The sequence below is a fragment of the Stegodyphus dumicola genome, chromosome 8, assembly GCF_044657685.1.
Source record: "Stegodyphus dumicola isolate Sdum_Otavi_A_Nest chromosome 8, ASM4465768v1".
NCBI classification, from domain to species: Eukaryota; Metazoa; Arthropoda; class Arachnida; order Araneae; family Eresidae; genus Stegodyphus; species Stegodyphus dumicola.
Window position 1 is genome coordinate 41,064,901 of NC_140775.1, and position 19,960 is coordinate 41,084,860.

The 19,960-nt window shown below is 33.9% G+C and overlaps 1 protein-coding gene across 5 annotated transcripts in view; it reads left to right on the forward strand.

Annotated features, from left to right (window-relative positions):
- LOC118183318 (uncharacterized) overlaps window positions 1-19,960 on the forward strand; it is a 466,396-nt gene that overhangs the window by 32,560 nt on the left and 413,876 nt on the right. The gene's annotated exons all lie outside the window — the stretch shown is intronic.

The window sequence follows — 19,960 nt, forward strand, 5'->3', positions numbered from 1 at the left end:
TAATTTTTTAAACTGTTTTTAAGTGTATTTGCTGTTTTATGTTTTTCCGTGTTTTACAATTTTTAATGACGATGCTTTGAGTTTTTGTGTATTTTTGCCTCACCACGAAGTGAGAACTGAAGTAATTGAACGAGAGATGAATCTTCTAATGAAATTCGAGGAAATAAATTTAAATGAAATGCAGCCAAAAGTGTTTAAAATTTAATAGGCCGTACAAGAAAATAATGTGATGTACACATCAGATGTTTTTATTCTTGCGTTACTACAATGATCTTGATACTAGTGGAAATATGAGTTAATGATAGGCTTTCATAAAACTGGAAAAATGTAGATTTTAAAAATCAGTTTATTCATTACTTTTGGTTATTAACAATTCTTTAGATACATTCTTCATAATAATTGACGCTTTTCTGCTAAAATATATTTATGAAATGTATTATTTTGCTTATGTATAGTGCTTACAATTTTCCACGCGATATCAGATTAGAAAATTATCTGAGAATAGAAATAATACTTCTATCCAAATCAATGGAATTAAAGACAAAAGAAATAAGTTAAAAGTATATTTTAATTTTTGATAATTAGGTAATTTCTATAATCATTAATTAAGAACTACATTTTTTTAAACGGGATATCAAATTATCTGCCATAAATTTTAAAAGTATTCGTATTCCTTAGCACACAACTACGAGCTTCGATTTAATATTTCTTATTACAGTAACATTTAAAAATGTTGCCAATTAAACGCTTATTTATTTTTATTCACTGAAATAAAATACGTCGTAGCTATTCCTGCGATGAAAAATTACATTAATAAATTGAAAATTCTAGGATGAATCGATGTAATTAATGTTTTATTTTAATAAATCTTTTTGTGAATTTTGTGTTCATGGCGAAATATAATAATTTTATTTCTTTTACCCATTTTACTTAAGCTTACAAATTCTTCTACAAATTTTCACTTTTGTTTAGCGAATTTTCTTCAATTCGAAATACCATATTTAAAAAATAAAATGCAGCTAAATTTTTATTCGTCTATAATTTTTGTAGGAGAATGGTTGTATTTTAAAAAAAATAATATTTTTGGTTTATGCAATAATAGAACAGTCATGCGAGCCAATTTCGTATATTCTATTTCAAAATATTTTCCCTCTCTAAGCCTAAAGATACTTTCTTTCTCTTTTTCTTATTTATTCTGGTATATTAAAATTTCAGGAAATCGCTACGAGCTCCGTACAAATCTGGATGGTTGTAGTAGTAACCTATAAAATGCATTTATTTATTAATATAAGACGGAAAGAGAGTTTTTTTATATCTGGCAGTACTTGTAAGCAATTTAATAAAAATAGTTTTGAAATATCATTTCGAAATTCAGTATCACATACTTTAAAAATTTATGTTTAAATGGTATTTCTGGTATTCCACGTGTTTATCTCAGGTCTTTTTATTTGCTATAAAATTCAGAATTATAGTTAAATTTATCGAAAGATTCTTTAGAGTGTGTTTCAGTCGCGCAGTAAACATTTGGTATAGAATCCAGGTTTTGTTATTTATTTAACACTTTTCCCTTTTCCATTTATTTTTGTTTTCATTTTACTCAAATCATGTTCGAGAGACGGGAAGCTATAGTCAGCCCATTCAGTATAAGGTCTCTTGCTCTTATTTTTATTTATTTATTTATTTATTTATTATTATTATTATTATTATTGAGTTTTAATGAGACTACTTGTCTTGTCAGTAAATCAAAATAAAACATTTTAAAATAATGCATACTTTGTAATGATATGTTGATTGCTTATGACAGCAAAATATTTTATTATTATACGGTAATTAAGAAAAAAAGGTGCCCTTAACAACATCTTATTTATTATGGCTGCAGAATTTCTAACTTTGACTACCTAAAACCTAGAAAGAGTCAAAAATATAATACTGATAGTAATTAAATTTTTTAATAACATATGCATTTCAATATTTTTATGTTTCTTTTTTAAATTTTTATTTCAATGGAAAAGATTTAGTTTTATTGGAATAGATCCGATTAGAAAGTAGAAAAAATATTCGTAAGAACTACGTTTTTTGCTTTTAAACCTGTTGTTTTGTTAATCAGTCACTAACAGACAGATCAAAACTTAACAGATTACACTTAACACTTTACAGATTAACACTTAACTTAATGGCAACACATGGCGCTTAGGAGATAAAAGCGTTTTTTTTGGGAGGGGGGGAGTAGCAAACTCACTGTTTTTAAATAGTTGAATTTGTTGATCATTTCATTTTTCCGAAGAAGGTAAGCTAAAATGTATTTTCTGCGGCCTCTGTCACGTGAGCAGCTATAGAGGTTGCAACGAGTATAAGAAAAGATTTGAAACGAAAAGCAGCCAGACTTAAAGTTCCCGAACTCTCTGAGGAATACTTCCCTAGCTCAAAGTCTGCCTCGATCCCAGCGCAGAAAAATCCCCTTCAAGCCACCTACCTACCAAGAAATTGGAAGGAAAAATCATTCCTCCGAAAGACCTAAACGATGCTATTAAATTGATTTAAGATGAAAAATTTAACGCTTTCCTAACTTCATCATCTCATGTATTGGTAAAATCAGACCAGCAAAGAATTCAGCAGAAAACTTACCAGCAGGCTTTCAAGCAGCTATGTTACTAATTAATTTCTCAGAATCTGAAGATTAGAAAAGATTTAGCCAATGACGGACCAATAGGAACACAGGAAATTCACGCAGCTATTTTGAGAACTTATTTTTCAATTTTTCCCATTCTACCTTCTTCAACCAGCGCAGTTTTACTGTCTGTTGGTCGGAGTACCTCCGAAGGTGTTATACGCAAAGCTCATCTCATCGCAAAATCAAGAATCCTATTTCTAGAATTCTCAGCCAACATTCCCTAATGTTATGGTAGGAAAGTCATGACATTTCTCCATGCGTTATACACAGTTATGTGGCTTTTAGCCTAAGCGCCTGTTTTCCATGTGCTTTGCACCTGAGCCTTCATTTTGCCGAATGCCGACATTCTGGCCGCCGAAGATTAAAATGTCCCCGCCCCCTCCAGAACAGTGTTGCCATTATTGGCTTTCAAATCACCAAGTTTGTTATCAAAAATTTATTAAATTCGTTCAAAATACGAAACAAATAAGAACGAAATTCGAAATTCAGAATTCATGCTTCGTGGTGCACATGTTCAGGTGTAGGATTATGTTTATTCAGAATGCCGTTTCTCTAGGTGCCATCATTTTCCCCAAAAGCAAAATTTCTTTATATACCGTATTTGCCGGCATATAAGACGCACTTTTTTTCTTTGAAAATAGGACTGAAAAATGGTGTGCGTCTTATACATCGATATTCATTGTGTAATTACATTCATTTCTGAAAATTTCCTTTATTCGGAGTTATGCAATTTTTTTTGTTTCCTTGCGATGTGTGGGAATATTACAGTTACGTAGAGCTTAGTGAATGCGCATACGCTATCATCGACGATATAGAGCTGTGTTCGTTTAAACTTCTGAAGTTTTGTGCACGACTTATAAGTGTGTGAAATTTTTACTGTTTAATTTTCTTAATTTGTTGACAAGTTATGGTTCAAAAACAAAGTCGACATTGCTATAAAATAGCATACAAGCTACGTGTGATTGCTATGCTAAAGAACATGTATACAGATTGAATGCACAAGTCCGATAAATGATTAATAAAATTTATTCTTATCAGAAGAAGAGAAAGCTGAAATTTTTCTCAGAAATATTTGTACACGTTTTTACAATATCACGCAGTAATAATCAGTTGTTATACTTTAAACTACTAAAAGCGTTAAATAGAATGCAAAGCACAGCACAAAGAATGCTAATCCGACCAACAATAACAACAGCAGCTAACTAAATAACTACTCGCAATAACAGCAACTTAAGCAACTGATCTCGGATGTCTCTCTCCGGCTTTATAAAGCTTTCTTTGCTTTTCGACATTTCTCGAAACCAGCAAGAGGATGAAATTACGATTACAGCTAACACAGTAGTCAATTACATTTATTCAATTTCAATACAAATGAAAGAGATATTCATTTATTGAATGGTAAATGCACGTGCTCCTGTAGTTTTACTTTTCCGGCATAGCTTTCTCTTAAAACTTGTTTCGTGCTGCATTGCGCGGAGAAATAAAATATTTTTAATTATAATTCTAATAACATAGCTATCTAAATATAAATTCTTAACAATAGGCACATACATACAGATTCTTCGTTATTTAATAGCAAAGATATATTTATTAATTTTTGTGCCTAATTTATATTTTAATTAAATAAAATATGGTATTATAATAATTTTATATATCATGTATACTATTTTAATAAAAAAAACATTGTATTTTAATTTTATATATCCTTAGCAAGGGATTCAGGTTACAAATTAAATTTTAAAAGTATATGAATATTTTTAAAAAATCCTGCTTTATCTATTCATCACTGTTGCCAAAATTTTATCGTGTCTTCGTTTTCTTGGTCGAACATCCGACGGAAGTAACGTGTCTGGTAGCTTTCTTCTCATACACACAAGTCACGTTCGTTTGCTCATTTGCTGCTTCTTGCACGTGACTTGATTGGAGTCTCTAAGAATAAGCTTTAGTGTGAAGGAATTCTGTCACTTTAGATTCTCCGTTCTTTAGTTAATTTGGAAGAACCTGTCGTATGTCTTGGAAGTAATCAAAAATGTAATGTATAATGATTTACTGTCTTGAAAACAGATTTTCTTTGCAGATCATTTGAAACAGTTAAGCAGTTTGGCTTTGTGGCCTGTTTCAGATCAATAATTGGAATTTTAAGAAATTCTGAACATTTGCTATAGTTGTTATTGATAGTAATTTTAAAAGGCATTTAATATTTGCTTGGATGTCTCGATATTTCTTGATATTTGTTTGTACAGGTTAAATATTGGATGTTAGCATTAATTAAACAGCTCTTGGAAGTATTATACCGCCTTTCTTTATTTAAATGTAAATTTCGTATCCTTATGTACATAAATTACCAGGAAAAAATGGAATTAAAGATTTATTCAGAGATTAAAATTCGGTTTTCATATGTTCATTTCCGTTGACCTGAAACATTTCTTCGATTTCAGTCGTCAAGAATTTGCGGTAAATTCAAACAAATTTTCATGGCAAAACGGAACAAAATGCGGATTGACAACTTCGAAATATGCGGATACACATAATCATAACTAAATGAACTGAACTCAAAGTAGATTATTACGCTAGATTTTTATTATGCCGCCAACCGGGATAGTGGTTAGTAACTGCCGGGTTCGAATCCTAGAGAAGGCATGGATGTTTGTTAATGTGTAGTTTCTGTGCGGCATGGGGACACTCAACATTTGCGGCCAGCCGAAAGTCCTCTCAAGAGGTTGGTGGTAGGGAAAGAGGGGTGGGAGACCCTCGGACCGTCTCCCTAGGATTCTCTCCTTCAAAACTTGGGGGGGGGGGGTGGAACTGAACAAAGCCGTACTGTCACCTGTATGCTGCCTAACGCTCTTGCCAGCTGCAAACACAATCTTGACTCTTTGCACGATGAATTTCGTGGGCTTACTTTGATTTCAGACAAGCGAGGCTAGGCACAACAACAACAACAGGTTTTTTATTATAACCCAAACTGCTGTAGCACGACAACTTTCCGGACTCAGGACATCCGGATTATACGTTATTCATTTTAAACCCTTAATTAAACATATTATTACATTTTTTGTATATTTTAAGTTATTGTTAATTTAAAATATGTGAAAAGATATTCACTGAAGTATAGATTTTAATAAGCTTAAGCCACTATAAATGATTATACACGGAAAGTAAATTTATTTACTATGTTCAGCAAATATGACGTATTAATGGAAAGGCAATTACGCATTTGTATACAGCTGCTATTTTTTATTTACTTTGCGAGTTATTTCTTAACCACGGAATGGCGCTGCTGTTCTAAAAATAAACTAAGCAAATGTTATGTACTAAAGCTAAGCAGTACTCATGCCGTAGAAAGAACATTATGTTTTGAAAATTAACGTAGTTAGTGAAGATAGTTCGTTTCTGTTAACCTTTTGATGTAAATCGTTACGCAAATCAAGTAATTTTCGTCATTTAATTTTGACGAAGATTAGCGCATAAAACATTTTTAAGCAATATAATCTTTAATGTAGCGCAATAAAATAAATTTTATAATCGAATAAAATCTTTTGAAATCTTACAAAAAAGTAAAATCTAAAAGGAATGGGTTAAAAATTTTTTTATCATATTAATAAGAAAGCCTTCTGTTGCTTGTTAACTATGTAAGCTGTAACGTACTTATAACACGCGTTTCTTTTCTGAAAAGTCTCTTAAAATAATATTTTATTTTATACAAATTAAGAATAATGCAATAAAAACACGACTGTATGGTTTATTTTAGGGTCTGCGCAAATAAAAATTGGTTTTAATTAATTTAATTGATTTATTTTAGTTGAAATAGAAATTAGCTATTTGTTTTAGGTAAATAAAATATATATTTGGCTTATAGAAGGAAATCAGTACAATTATCCGAATTTTTCGAATATTCGGTTGGAAGTATAGTACGAAAACCACGGGATGGACAGTTGTTCCGCAGTGAGCTGTCAGCTTTTATTACCTATGCAGTTGGAAAGTATATTACGTAACACAGAAACAAGATTGCTACAATATGTCAAAATTAAAATCATATTTTGACCATGATAAGTAAATATTCATATTCATTATGTTAATACTTTTCCCCATATTACACATTGCTATTTATCTAATACTCTTTCTTAAGATTTTCGGAACCAGGTGAAAAGAAAAGGTCAGCGAGAAGATACATAAAACATTCCACTTACTGGGCGTTTTTTTTTTAATTCCTGTTACTAAATAATTTCACATTTAAAGAAATGTATTTTGCATATTACAAAGGCTTTTTAACATTTTGCACATTGTACCTATATCTTCATATTTTAAAAATTTTTATTCAAATTACATATTACAAATTATATTATACTAGCTTTTAACATTTATGAACAAGATGAAAAACAGAGCAGCGTGAGAGATGAGATCTTCCGCTTACTATGAGCTATTCATTTCTTACTACTAATTAAATTCATATTAAAAACATATTTTACATATTAGAGAAGTATTTAATATGTCACAGAGAATCACATGTTCACAGATACGTATTCATATTTCTGTGCCATTAATATCCTTCATAAATGTCCTAAATTCATAATATGTAGCACAAAATCACATGTTACGCATTGTGAATGCATATTTGTACGCAATTAATCCGGTCGGACCGTGGTACTATCTAGTCTGGAGTTTGAAGGTCCACACTGAAAACTTTCATCGTCTTATTTGACTTAAATTTCTATATATGTATGTCGCACAAATATTAATGTCTCTTAAATCCAAATTAAAAAAAAGTTTTTTGCTCCAAAATGTCACTATATCTAAATGTCTTATGGGTAACTTTGCAATCACATATAAAGGGTAGACTTTGCGAGCGATGAATTATTCCGGAAGACTTTTCTTGCCAGATACATCTTTCTGTGTGCACATTACATTATCGAAAGTGTTCAAACATTATAAAGTGCTGATGAACTTTATTATATTAGAACAATTAGTATTTTTTTTTTTTGGTAGCAGCAGAGAGGTCGGTAGGAATGGTCCGTTAAAACCAGAGATGAAAACGGTTATTGATTTCGATTTCATGTTCATCTTTCCATTTATTAAACAAGGGCTCAGTAGTAGTAAGAAAAGGTTTTTGGAGAAGACAAATCTAAAAATTCCGCCTATTCCAAAGAAGTCAATTTTCTGGACGTTATATAGTGTGACTCTATCAGAAGCTGGATTGAAGTGACAGCAATTGTTATAGTTTAAACTGTCACAATGTTGGTAACATTGCTGTTACATTATTAGTAATGTTGCTGTATTGCTTCTGCTGTGCATTTATAAGGCATTCCTCCCGCCTTCTTAGCATGCCTTCGTAGTGTAGTGGTCAGCACGCTCGACGCGTATTCGAGAGGTCCGTGGTTCGTGTCCCGGCGAAGGCATTGCTCATTTTTCACGTCTCTCAGCATCAAAAAAATCCTAATGTCTCTACACATAAACATCCAGATTCATACCCGAGTTCTTGAATTTTGATAAAATCTCCAACAACTTCAGTAGATCTGCACCATTATAGCTCTGAAAACATCATGTCATTGTAGAATTTGAATCTAATCTTAAATTTAATCCAGCATAGCTTGACCAAAAAAAAAAAATATTTTTTAGAAATATGCGCAATGTCAGTGACTATCACATTTATAGTTAGGTTTGTTCTAGTTACTGCAAAGCACGTGAAGATTATCATGCTAAGAGCAGGAATGCCTTCTTGAAGAACTTTCTAGAGAAATCTGACTTATATCTACGTTGCACATGAAGCGCCACGAAAAGGTCCATACAACCAGCCAGTCCCGGGTTTACCATCATCTTGAAAGAGATAAACAAGAGTAGTGCACGTAGTCGTGACTCATCGAACCCGAGTCGTATTCCAAACAAATGCAGTATACGAAACAAAACATTTTACGTTCAAACAAGATGCACACCAAGCTGGACATGTTCCAAAGCGAAATATACTGAAGTACAGTTTTATTTTTAACAAGACTTTCTCTCATGTTCTTTAAATTTTTGCCGCCTTTAAGAGCATTCATTTTTCACTTTAAAGCTATATTATTATTTTTGTGGGTATCACCTGTAATCAGTTTTGATACATACGTCTGGTTTAATTGTATCGAAACTGTACTAACAATGAGACAATCAGTCTGGAATGCAGATTTCTTTGAAAAATTTGGAATTTGAGTCTGGAATGCAGATTTCTTTGAAAGTTCATATACAGACGTCAAATTTTAAGTTACTAATAACAAGTCAGAACTTCCTGAAGCTTTAGTTATTTAGTAAATTTTGCAATTATATTGCCCATTACCATGAATCCGCCATTTTAAGCAATTGCTTGGAAGTGTTGAAAATCTTTTGACGTTGTTGTATTTATAATTCTTATTTCAGAATACTGTCGGTATACTTGCGGAAATTTTCTTTGATTGATATATCTAATCAATTTATCTCGCAGTATTCACAAAGAATTACTGTACTTCTTTTTGTTTTGAATAGTTTTCAACAGTACGTGCTATTTGTTAGTTTCGGACGTAATTGTCATTTTCAGCCTGGTGCTTTGAATTCTGTATGTTAAAGAAAATGCTTAACGACTAATTGATCACGATTACATCTGCGAGGACTTTTCAGTGCTGGCAAATGGCCAACAGCTACAACGCAATTAACGACGCAGTTTCACTGCACTAGAGGATGACGAATGACCCTGTCTCATCGCGGTAATTCAAAAATGACCTCCTCTTCTCTACTAGCCACATTTCCGGACCTATTTGCGAAGCGAATTCGTTTACCTTACTGGTTATTTTTCAAACGAAGCGTCTTCCGGAAGTAATCTCCAATAATCTTGTTATAATAATATGTAGTACAGCTGCAGTAAGGCCATTTGTAGAGGTAGTCTGTTTAAAAGACAAGACTATTACTAGTTTTCAGTGCCTATATATAAACGTGTTCTCAGTAAAACTAGTCACTTTTAGAAGTTTTCTGCGGTCAGTATGAAGACTGAAAGAAGGCCTTAAAGGATTTAGTTTATTTTAATTATGGCAAAGCATGCGAGGGCTCTGTACCGAAGGGAAGGTTGCCTTTGTAGAGGACTTTCTAAGGAAAACCGGCTCGAATCCACGTTATACATTTGGAAAAATACGTTAACATCCATGCAGCCAGCCAGTGCGCCTGGAATCGAGCTCAGGTAGAACTACCAGTGATTAGAAATTTTATCCACTTGGCTTCTGGGCGGCTAAAGAGGAAGGGAAAATTCTCAGTTCTTTTCCCGCTTCTTTGGTAACCCTTTGCGGCACAGTGTGTCCGACCTGGACACACCTAAAAATTTCCTTCTGTACGCACAGAAAAATTGAATGAAAAAGAATTTATAGGTTGTAGAGAACATTAGGATTTTTTTTTTTTTTTGGAAGCAGCCAAGATGAAAAATTAACAACGCCTTCGCCGGGAATCAAACCAAGGACCTCTGGAATACCGGCCCAGCGTGCTGAACCACTACACCGCGAAGTCACGGTAGGGAAGTGGGAGAAATACCTTATATACTCCCCTTTTTAAAGGGCGGCTAGGGTTTTAGGGGACCCTAGTCGCCAAATCCCGGGTGCGGAGAATCATCATCCACAACCCTTCTAGTTCGGGCGCCACTTGTAGAGACAGGTAAAGGTAAAGGTAAAGGTAAAGGTAAAAGTATGGGGGACACCAGCGATGTACCATAGGTCAACTAGTAATGCCTTCCCATACTAACTCTTTGAGAGAAAAAAAACGGGGGGTAATTGCAAGTTTTATAAGAATTTGCATAGACTGAAGCTTTTCAAAAGGCCTAAAGTTTGCCTATTATGGTACATCGTGCAATTCCACAGTACGCCCCGCATTCAGTATTTATTAAAAATAATGGTGTAGGGCATAAGTAGATTACAAAATAGTAGGAATACAATTTGAGATTCACAAGATAAATTGAACATCTGATTTAGTGCAACAAAAATAGGAAATAAACATAATTAATAAACAAATAAACATAATGAGATAATTATAATTAGTACTGGCAACACAATGTTAAATGAATTGTTATAATAATTCTAAAGAGGTAGGTGTCCATGGGTTATTTCAGATATATTGGTTTATTGCAGTTTATAAAGTTCACGAGCGGATCCATTTTGTCCATAATCACAGCATGTAAAAGTTCACTAAGTTTAAACTGTATGTGGACTTACACTTGACAGAAATCTAGGCCGTAGGAAGAGAGTCGTTGCATAATTTTCTGAAACTTTGGATATTGATGTTGATCTTTAATTAAAAATCTTTGGAATGCCAGGAGGTCAGTTTTTGGGGATTTTATGTGAATATCTTCAGTTAAGGGGCATGAGAAATCGTAGTGATCAGGAGTTCCCTGTTCCCCTCATATGCAGATGTCAGAATTTGCCGAATTTCTTGCGTAGAAATATGTGGGGAAGGGTCCATGTCCTGTTATAACACTTCTAGAGACATTAGGATATTTTTTTTGGAAGCAGCCAAGATGAAAAATTAACAACGCATTCGCCGGGAATCGAACCACGGACCTCTAGAATACCGGCCCAGCGTGCAGAACCACTACACCACGAAGGTTCGCTAGGAAAATGGGATAAATACCTTATAAGGTTACTATAGGTTACTCTGAACCTTCTTTATTTATAGAAGATGGCAGCTCAACACAAACCAGTCCATATATTTTAGCCATGCTTAGTTTTTTAAGACTCTCATTTTTCAAAGAAATCTTCCAGATTTTTTTAGGGTATAAAAGGAACTGTTTGAAAAGAAATTTCTATATTAGTTTTTTGGCTGTATGCTGATCTCCTTATTCTATATTAGTTTTAAATTTTTACCTTGAAATCTTTCCTAAAATCAAACGGCGAACCCTAGGTTTGCCCAGACCGGGCTCACCGATAATCTAGGACAACTGAGAGTCTGTATTCTTTGTTTCTCCGTATATTATCGGTCAGTTCATTGACAACAATGCTCGTTTCAGCATTCTTTTCGAAGCTCTATTCAATCAGTGTATCCACTTTGGGCACACCCACAGAATTAAAACGATAAGTGTATCTAAACAAAATTTTACTTGTGTACTCCTCTAGGCCTAATTAGACTGCTATATGATTTAAAACTATGGCTATATGATTTAAAAACAACCTTTCCTTTTTCTCCTGGAGTGAATTTCTGCGTCAAGTGAAAAAACACTGAGGAGGGATGCCTTCGTGGAGGGCTTTTCTGAGGAAACTGACTTATGTCTGCGTTACAGATGGGGAAAACTACGAAAATACCCCTGAAGCCAGCCCGTTCGCCAGGATTTGAACTTGGGTTGAACTACCAAAGTTTAGTGACGTTACCGCTCGGCCGCTCATAAGCTCGGAGTTGCAACAAGAAGCGTAAATTATCTACTCTTAACGCTAATTAAAAATGCGTTATTTAGCTCTTAAAGATATCAACTAAAACCGACAAACTGTTGTTTTCGCGATACCTTCTCTAGCCGTCCTAATCGGTATAGGGGTTAGTGTTACTGGCTGATGTATCTTTGGGACGGGTTCGAATGCGGCCCAAAGATACACTAGACAAGTATACACAATGCTCGTGCGACATGGTGTACTTAAAATACTGTAGAATCAAAAGTCCTCTCTAGAGACTTAGTGACTGAGAAAGATGGGTAGGCGACCTTAGATCTCTCCACCGGGGTGTTCTCCATAATCGGGGCGGAACTGCACAGTAAGTGGGGCAGGACTATGCTTGTAAAACCGTTGTTGACATTGTGGCTCTCGTGTCAGCTCTAATGTGGCATTAAGTAGCAGCTGAGCACAAATTCACATATCATATTCAAGGTTTTGTAAATAGTAACGTTAGGGGATTCTGTATATTTCCCAACAGTATCATGTATTTTAACAAGTGGACAAAACTGACACAGCAAGCCATTAGGTATTGTTTAAAATTAATGCTTGAAAACTCCCTCTTCTTTTTATTAGAATAAACTGTGAATTATAAGCTATTATGGGGACAAACATACTTCCCTCGAACGGTTCGTGATGATCTCTCTCAATGCGATTATGAAAAATAAAAAAATAAAAAAAAAAAAAAAAAACACGTTTTGTAACGTTATGATGCTTATGGGAATAAACTATACATGTCTAGCTAAACATGTATATGTCTCTAATGTCTTATTCATTGCCTAATCATGAACAGCAACATCTAAACAAAAGCAAGGACGCATAATATATTATTCATTGTTATGTAAACATATTCAATACATATGTCTATTTTTTCTTCCGCTAAAGATCAATCCTTGAGAAGAGACAAAAGTTTACTTTTCATTTAAATACAGTGGTACCTCAGCATATGTCATTAAATAGTTACAGATCCTTGAATGCATATCAAACGAACTTTTACAGTAAGAACTGAATGGAAAATTCAGTTTTAAACTGAATTTTGAGGCCAGTTTAAATAAACTAACTTAAATAACTAACTGATAACAATCAAATCAACAGTACAATGCCAAAATGGGAGGAGTTGATTTATGCAACAATTTTGTAACCAGTTGCAGAATAAGAGTTAGTAGCAAAAAAAGGTGGTGGCCAGTATTTACTAATTACACTGATGTATCTTTGACAATTACATTGAAAATATTCCCCCTTGGTTGAGAACCCTTGGGTTAAATGAATATGGCAAAGTTCATGAGGAATATCTTCATGAGGTAAGGGATGCCTTCAAGCAGGACTTTCTAAGGCAAACATACTCGCATTCACGTTACACATGGAGAAAACTCCAAAAACCAACCGTGCAATCAGCTCTTTGTCAGGTTATCGAACTAGGTCGGGTTCCAAAATATTCGGATGTCTTAATCATCCGGCCACTGCTGGGGATGAATAGGGAAACTACCAAATGCTACCAACTGTTCTCCTGCTGGAAGGCCTAAATATATTTATGAAAGAATTATAAAAATAGTTTCATACATAGTTAGGAAGCACATTTTGTGGACATACGTTTTTAAAGAACATTTTGGTGGATCGGGAAAATTATGTAGACTAGTAATTTTAAAACGAAGAACAGAAAAATTAATTGTATATTAAGTTTTCCGTTTTCTAGTGTTGACTACAGGAAATGTTTCTGTCCAGACATTTCTGATTTTACGACAAGCTAACTTTTCAAAACGTTTAACAGAAATGTTTCCAATTGGGGTAAAATGATGATTAATTTATCTGTAAAGTTTAGTAATATATTGCTAATCAGCTTGCTTATTGATCCATTAAAAAACATAATTCTTTGTATTATTTTAAAACGTTTCATTTATTAATAGAAGTTGTCTTTTTTTTTAACCGTGGCTTCTGCGCCGTGATTTTTATGAATTTTTTAAAGTTTTAAGTAAACAATCGTGATTTATAAAATGTAAAAACAAGCGTTTTTAAACAAACTAGACTAGTGTTGCAAAAATGTGATTTACGATCCTTTGTTCTTATTCTTTAGAAAGCTGCCATTCTTCAACTCTGCAGTCTAAATAAAAATATTCTTACATCTTCAGAAAGCAAAAGAGTTTAAAACATGAACAATTTCACTACAAAGTGAATTTGCGGTGCAGATATTATTTTTCAAGAGAGCCGCATAGTAAGATTAGATTTGGAGGAGAAAAGGAAAACAAATGGTTTAGCCACTGAAGTTCTACATACATTGTTTTTCTTCTATGACATTTTGCTTGGGAAAGTATTCCGAGCAGGATTTATGAGGTTCGTAAAAGCTTGATGTTTGAATAAAGGAATTGAAAATGTTTCAAGTAACATTTCCGTGTTATTATACTGAAGTAAGTGAGATATCTTCTATAAATACAGCCTTTAATGCATTAAATCATGTACTGAACTTCGTCAGTGTTAATTAATTCCTTTTTTAAAATTTTGATAGCTTATAAAGCACTTTAATATTTTAATCTGCCAGAATGAAAATAAGGTAGAATTGCTGTCTGATATTTCAGATTTCAATTTTAATAGCTGAGAAAGATTTAGGATAATAGCAGTTGACGGTAGTATAGTAGAACAATTTTTAACATCGATAAAGAGAGTGCCAAACTAAAATGCAGAGTTATTAAGAATTCCGCAAAATATTTGAAAATTTCATAACAAAAATTACGGAACCAAACCAAATTGTACTACATTGAAATATAGAGACAGACTAACCAAGCTTTATTTTACAAAAATGACAAATATTCTATATATTCACCTTTGCTAATAAATGTACATGATAAAATATTTTGTTCTGTTGCATGTCAGCAAATCACGATCAGTTAATGTAAAAGTTATCAACTAGGGAAGATGCCTTCCGGGGGGGGATTTCATTGTTTCGGGGGGGGGAATGTGATCAACCTTTTATTTAGCTGTTAAGTATGTAGGTTTACTTTATAAATATATAAAAAACTACTTTTATTCAAATTTTGGTATTTGCAACATTTTCTGTACCTTTTCATTGTTTAATTTATAAATACACGTTAACAAATAATCTAAATATAACTAAATGTATATATTTTTCGAGTTCGAGAAAGAAGAGAGCAGTTGTAAAAGGGCTTCATTGAGCAAAACAGAATGAGAACCACTGGGTTGAAACCACAGCATCAGAGGTCTGTTATAGAGATCTTGGAAATCTCATAGAGTGGATGCTGAATAATTTTATCTTTGATAATCATCAACAAGAAAAAGCCACAAGTGATTAAATATGAAGACTGGGGTGACCATCACAAGAAGGCTTCATCTCTTGCTGCTTGTATCTTATCCAGTGACAAATTTTGCAGTCGTAATGATGGAAATGATAGCTATCTTTGCGGAAACATTTGATGGCGTAAATGATATTTACCTAAATGTAACATATTTTCTTAAATGGTGCCAGTTTTGATATCTCTGATGAGAAACCTAATAAATGTATAGCTGAAAAAAGGCATCATTTCCATTCATCTGGGGGTATCAGCCACCTTTTCAATATGTCAGTTTAAATCTCACTGACGTACAAATGTGTACTGTATCAGAAAGAGTGAATATTAATGCAGCTTTATTTTTTGCTCTTTGAACGGGAAGCCCTAGGTATTCACGACTGAATCGATTTCTCAAACCCCTTTGCAGATTTTGTCTATATTTGATCCTTCGATTTAAACTCTGATGGCCTAAAGCATCAACATTCAGTGTACTCTATTTCTTGGTGTCTTGCAGGAAAAGTGAAGGGGATATTGGTTTTTTCATCTTAAGATTGGTAGATGAGAGGTCAGGAATTCATTCACGTTTCACAGTCACAAAGGACAGTCACCATGCTTCGTAATGCAATTTTACTCGACCGAAGAAACTTGTTATGAGATCCTTCGTCATTTGAATCAACCGCTAGCACCCCTTCCCCACCAGGCTGCAATTAGAGGGTTGAACTTCCAATCAATCGCGTTCATATTGCTATGTCTTAGAATTCATTCCAATCCATGAAATGAAGTAGATCCAGCAGCACCAATGAAAGTGTTGTTGTCATACTTTTGAAACTTTTAAATCTTTTATCTTCTTATCCTTTGAAAGACTATTATTGAATCACATGTACTAATTTCAGCTCTGTTTTGTGAAACTCAGAACAAGTGAGTTCTCCTACGATTCTTTGTTCTTTTCTGCAGAGACAAATGTTTCTAAATCTTAAAAATCCAACCAAATAAACGAACTATTTGTGTATTTAGAGGAGTACGAATCGATCTCATTATAATGGATAATATTTTCAGTGTTAGCCGAAGATTCTGTAGATTTTAACTTCTTCTTTTCTATGTCTTCTTGATTAATGTCTTCATTCAAGTTGCTTTCACAGTTCCAAAAACAGTAGGTTCAGCTAACCGTTGTATGCCATCTCGAGACCCAAGTGACAAAAGTTGCGTTTCTGAACAGCGCCGATATGGCAAGTTGGTGGGATGTTGTTCACCAACTAAATGATTCCATGCGAAAAGAGAGATTAGTTTTCTCATCTCTTGTACTCGACTTCTGACAAACACTTATCAGTTCTATTCTCTAACTATCCACAAGAATACAGTCAACTACTCCAGTGATGAGATTTTACACCATTCCAATTTAATGCTTCAGCTACCAAATTTGTCAATCTTGAAGCCATCACGGCAGCTTAAAGTTCCATATGTTGAAGTATTGTTCCAGTTGTTGAAGGAGCTGTTCTGGCTTTAGCAGCAATAGTGAGACTTAAACAGAACTTTTCTCTTCTAATCTCAAAGATACTACAGCACCATCTTTGCTAGCATCACAGAAGTATGATAACAGCACTTCCATTTATAGGTTTTCTGATGGAAGTTTTCAAATTTTCTTCTGTAACATGGATCCATCTGAAAATATGAATTTCTTCCAGAATCTTTAATTCTTGAAACCACTGCAATGATTCTGTCCACGAGTGATTTCTTTCCTATTTCCTATCCATGTGCCAAGCCTTTTGTAACATTATCTTGGAGCAAAGCACAACTGGAGCAGTACATCCAATCGGATCAAAACCAGTATGAGATACTGATAGTATAAATCTCCTAGTTGTCTTCTCAAGGTTTAATTCTTTCATCCAGCTTATATTAAACTTTAAGAAATCCAGCTGATTATGCCATATCAGGCCTAAGACAGGTGTGTCTCTGTCATGGTCAGTTTTATCTTCTCTTGTACATTTCCATTGTTTTGAGATCAAAACTGCCTTTTGGCATTAGCAGACTGGATTTGGAAATAAAGTCTTTTAAATCAATGAAATTTTCAACACTAGCTACAACACTTCTGTCAACACAGAAACTCTGTTTTAGAGTTTTCTTAAAGTTAGTGTCGAAATCCTGTCTGGTTTCAGTATGATATTTTATAATTCAAACAAGAAGCAAAGGACTGCTCTTAAAACAAGTTCTTGTAAGGAGAAACATTTTAAGTTTCTTCTGTTCTAAATTCTCAAAGGAAAACGCAAGAAGTCTCCGTGCTCTTTGAAAACACTTGCAAAAAGGGTTTCCTAATATCCGCTGTAACGCCAAACTTCTTTTCTGTGAATCACAGTAAAATGAATGGAACTTACAGAATCACTTTATTCCTCAGTGACTCAGTGAGGGACCTCCTCAGTGACTCCTTCTTCAAGCCATTCAAGAGAAACATATTGATGTTTGTCATACAAGTTGATGGACAAGAGTTTGTAGTTGTCACTTGAAGTATTTTATGGGCGAGTCTTAAGTTATCTGGTGAAGGAGAACTATCGTTAGCCCATGGCTTTGTAACGATTTGTAACGCACACAGACCTTTTTAACGATTATCTCAAGTAAATTTCCCTGTTTCTAGGAAATGTTCTTTAGTATTTAGGCTTCACTCCAGTTATGTCTTCTTCTGCGTATAATATTTGATTCCAATGCCATTTAATCTCCAGATATAGTAAGTCACATTTCCCATAAAACTTAAAAATGACAACATAGTCTCTTTCTTCTGTCTATAAAATTTTTCTACGACGAATAAATAAAAATACATTTGTTTGTATACAAATAATTATAAACTTCTTTTATTTTTTTATAGGGTTTGACATTTGATGGCCTTTTGATTCTGAAAACGTTTCTAGCCTTAGAATAGCATCTGTAATCCGTGATGAAAATAAATTATTAGAAATTACCTTCATTGAAGACTGTAGGTGTTCAACGGTCAATCTTTTTTTTCTTATTAACTTTTAATCGTGGTTAAAAAAGCTGTTCGTGTATAAAGGTATTCCTCATCAAGTGCAAAACTCCTAACTGATTTATTTTTTTGGCAAGTATGAATAAAAGTAAGTAACACTATATTATGAAATCTTTGAATGAAAATTATATCACACTGTAAATTAATCCATTTGCAGGTTTTCTGATGCGTTACTCATTGATGCATTGTTATATTTTGAATTATTATAGTATATTATGCATTATTTTATTTTCTGATGCGTTCATTCATTTCTCATGCGTTATGGAAAATTTCTCCCGCCTCCTTAGCATGCCTTTGTAACAGAGTAGTCAGCACGCTCAACACGTATTCGAGAAGTCCGTGGTTCGAGTCCCGGCGAGGGCGTTGCGTATTTTTCATGACTCCTGCTTCCAAAAAATACCTAATGTCTCTACAGTGGCGCCCGAACTAATAGGTGGTGAATGATGATTCTTCACCACCAGGATTTGACGCTTGGGTCTCCTAAAACCCCAGTCGCCCTTCCTTTAAAAGAGACAGTATATAAGGTATTTTTCCACCTTCTTAGCATGCCTTCGTAGTGTAGTCGTCAGCACGCTGAGCGCGTATTCCAGACGTCCGTGGTTCGATTCTCGGCAAAGGCGTTGCTCATTTTTCACTTATCTTGCTTCCAAAAAATACCTAGTGTCTCTACAGCGTCATTTAATCATAATGAGCCTGTGAATTCGAACTTCAAATGACCAAAATTTTGAAATTTTTGTAATACTGTATTTGCAGTAAATGAAAATACAGTGTTACAAAGTTAAATAGTTGAAATGTATTCACCGGCAGCATAAAATTGCTTCGGGGCCGCATGCGGTCCGCTAGTTTGAGACCGCTATCATAAAACATGTCTAGAACGCTCTCGGGAGAGCAACTCGCTTTCCCTTTCCCAGGATCCCCCCCCCCGAAAAAAAAAAAAAAAAGAAACCTGAAACAACATTGCTTCAGGAATGGTACCGATTACCACAGAAACACGTTACTGCCTCATTATCATTAATTAATTAATCTTTGTCATTAACTGATTAATAATCATAAAATGCCTCATTTTCAGTATGAAGTCATGTTACAAGAAGGTTTTGAATGATAGAGGTAACGTTTTGTTCGATAGCTGAGACCTATTTCTGCTTATGAGTGACTGTCGTATCGTATGCCTCTTTGTATTTTTTCAAATGTGATCATCTGTTCTGGAGATAATTCACTCATTAATCTTGCTGGTTACACTTATAAAAGAAAATATTAAAATTAATTTCTGATTCGTCTAATCTGCAAAGTAAAGAAGAATGATTAAAAAATTCTCCTGTCATTACCTTTCTGTTAAAGAAAAAGTTACCATCCTGATGTGTTCTGGCATTAGAATGATAACATTAAGATAAAACAAATGTTTGAATGTAAATTTTCATCATTCCCACTGATGAATAACTGCCAAGTATTTGTTCTGAAGTGTGGCAACAGCTTCCGCACGCTTTGTCCATTATCATCTGTCTCAATTTATTTAATCACACATTCTTGAAATTGTTAGGCTGGTTGTAATCTCAGTTAATTACGCAGCTTCACGTCTTAGCTTTTCAGAATTATTTCAACTGCCTAG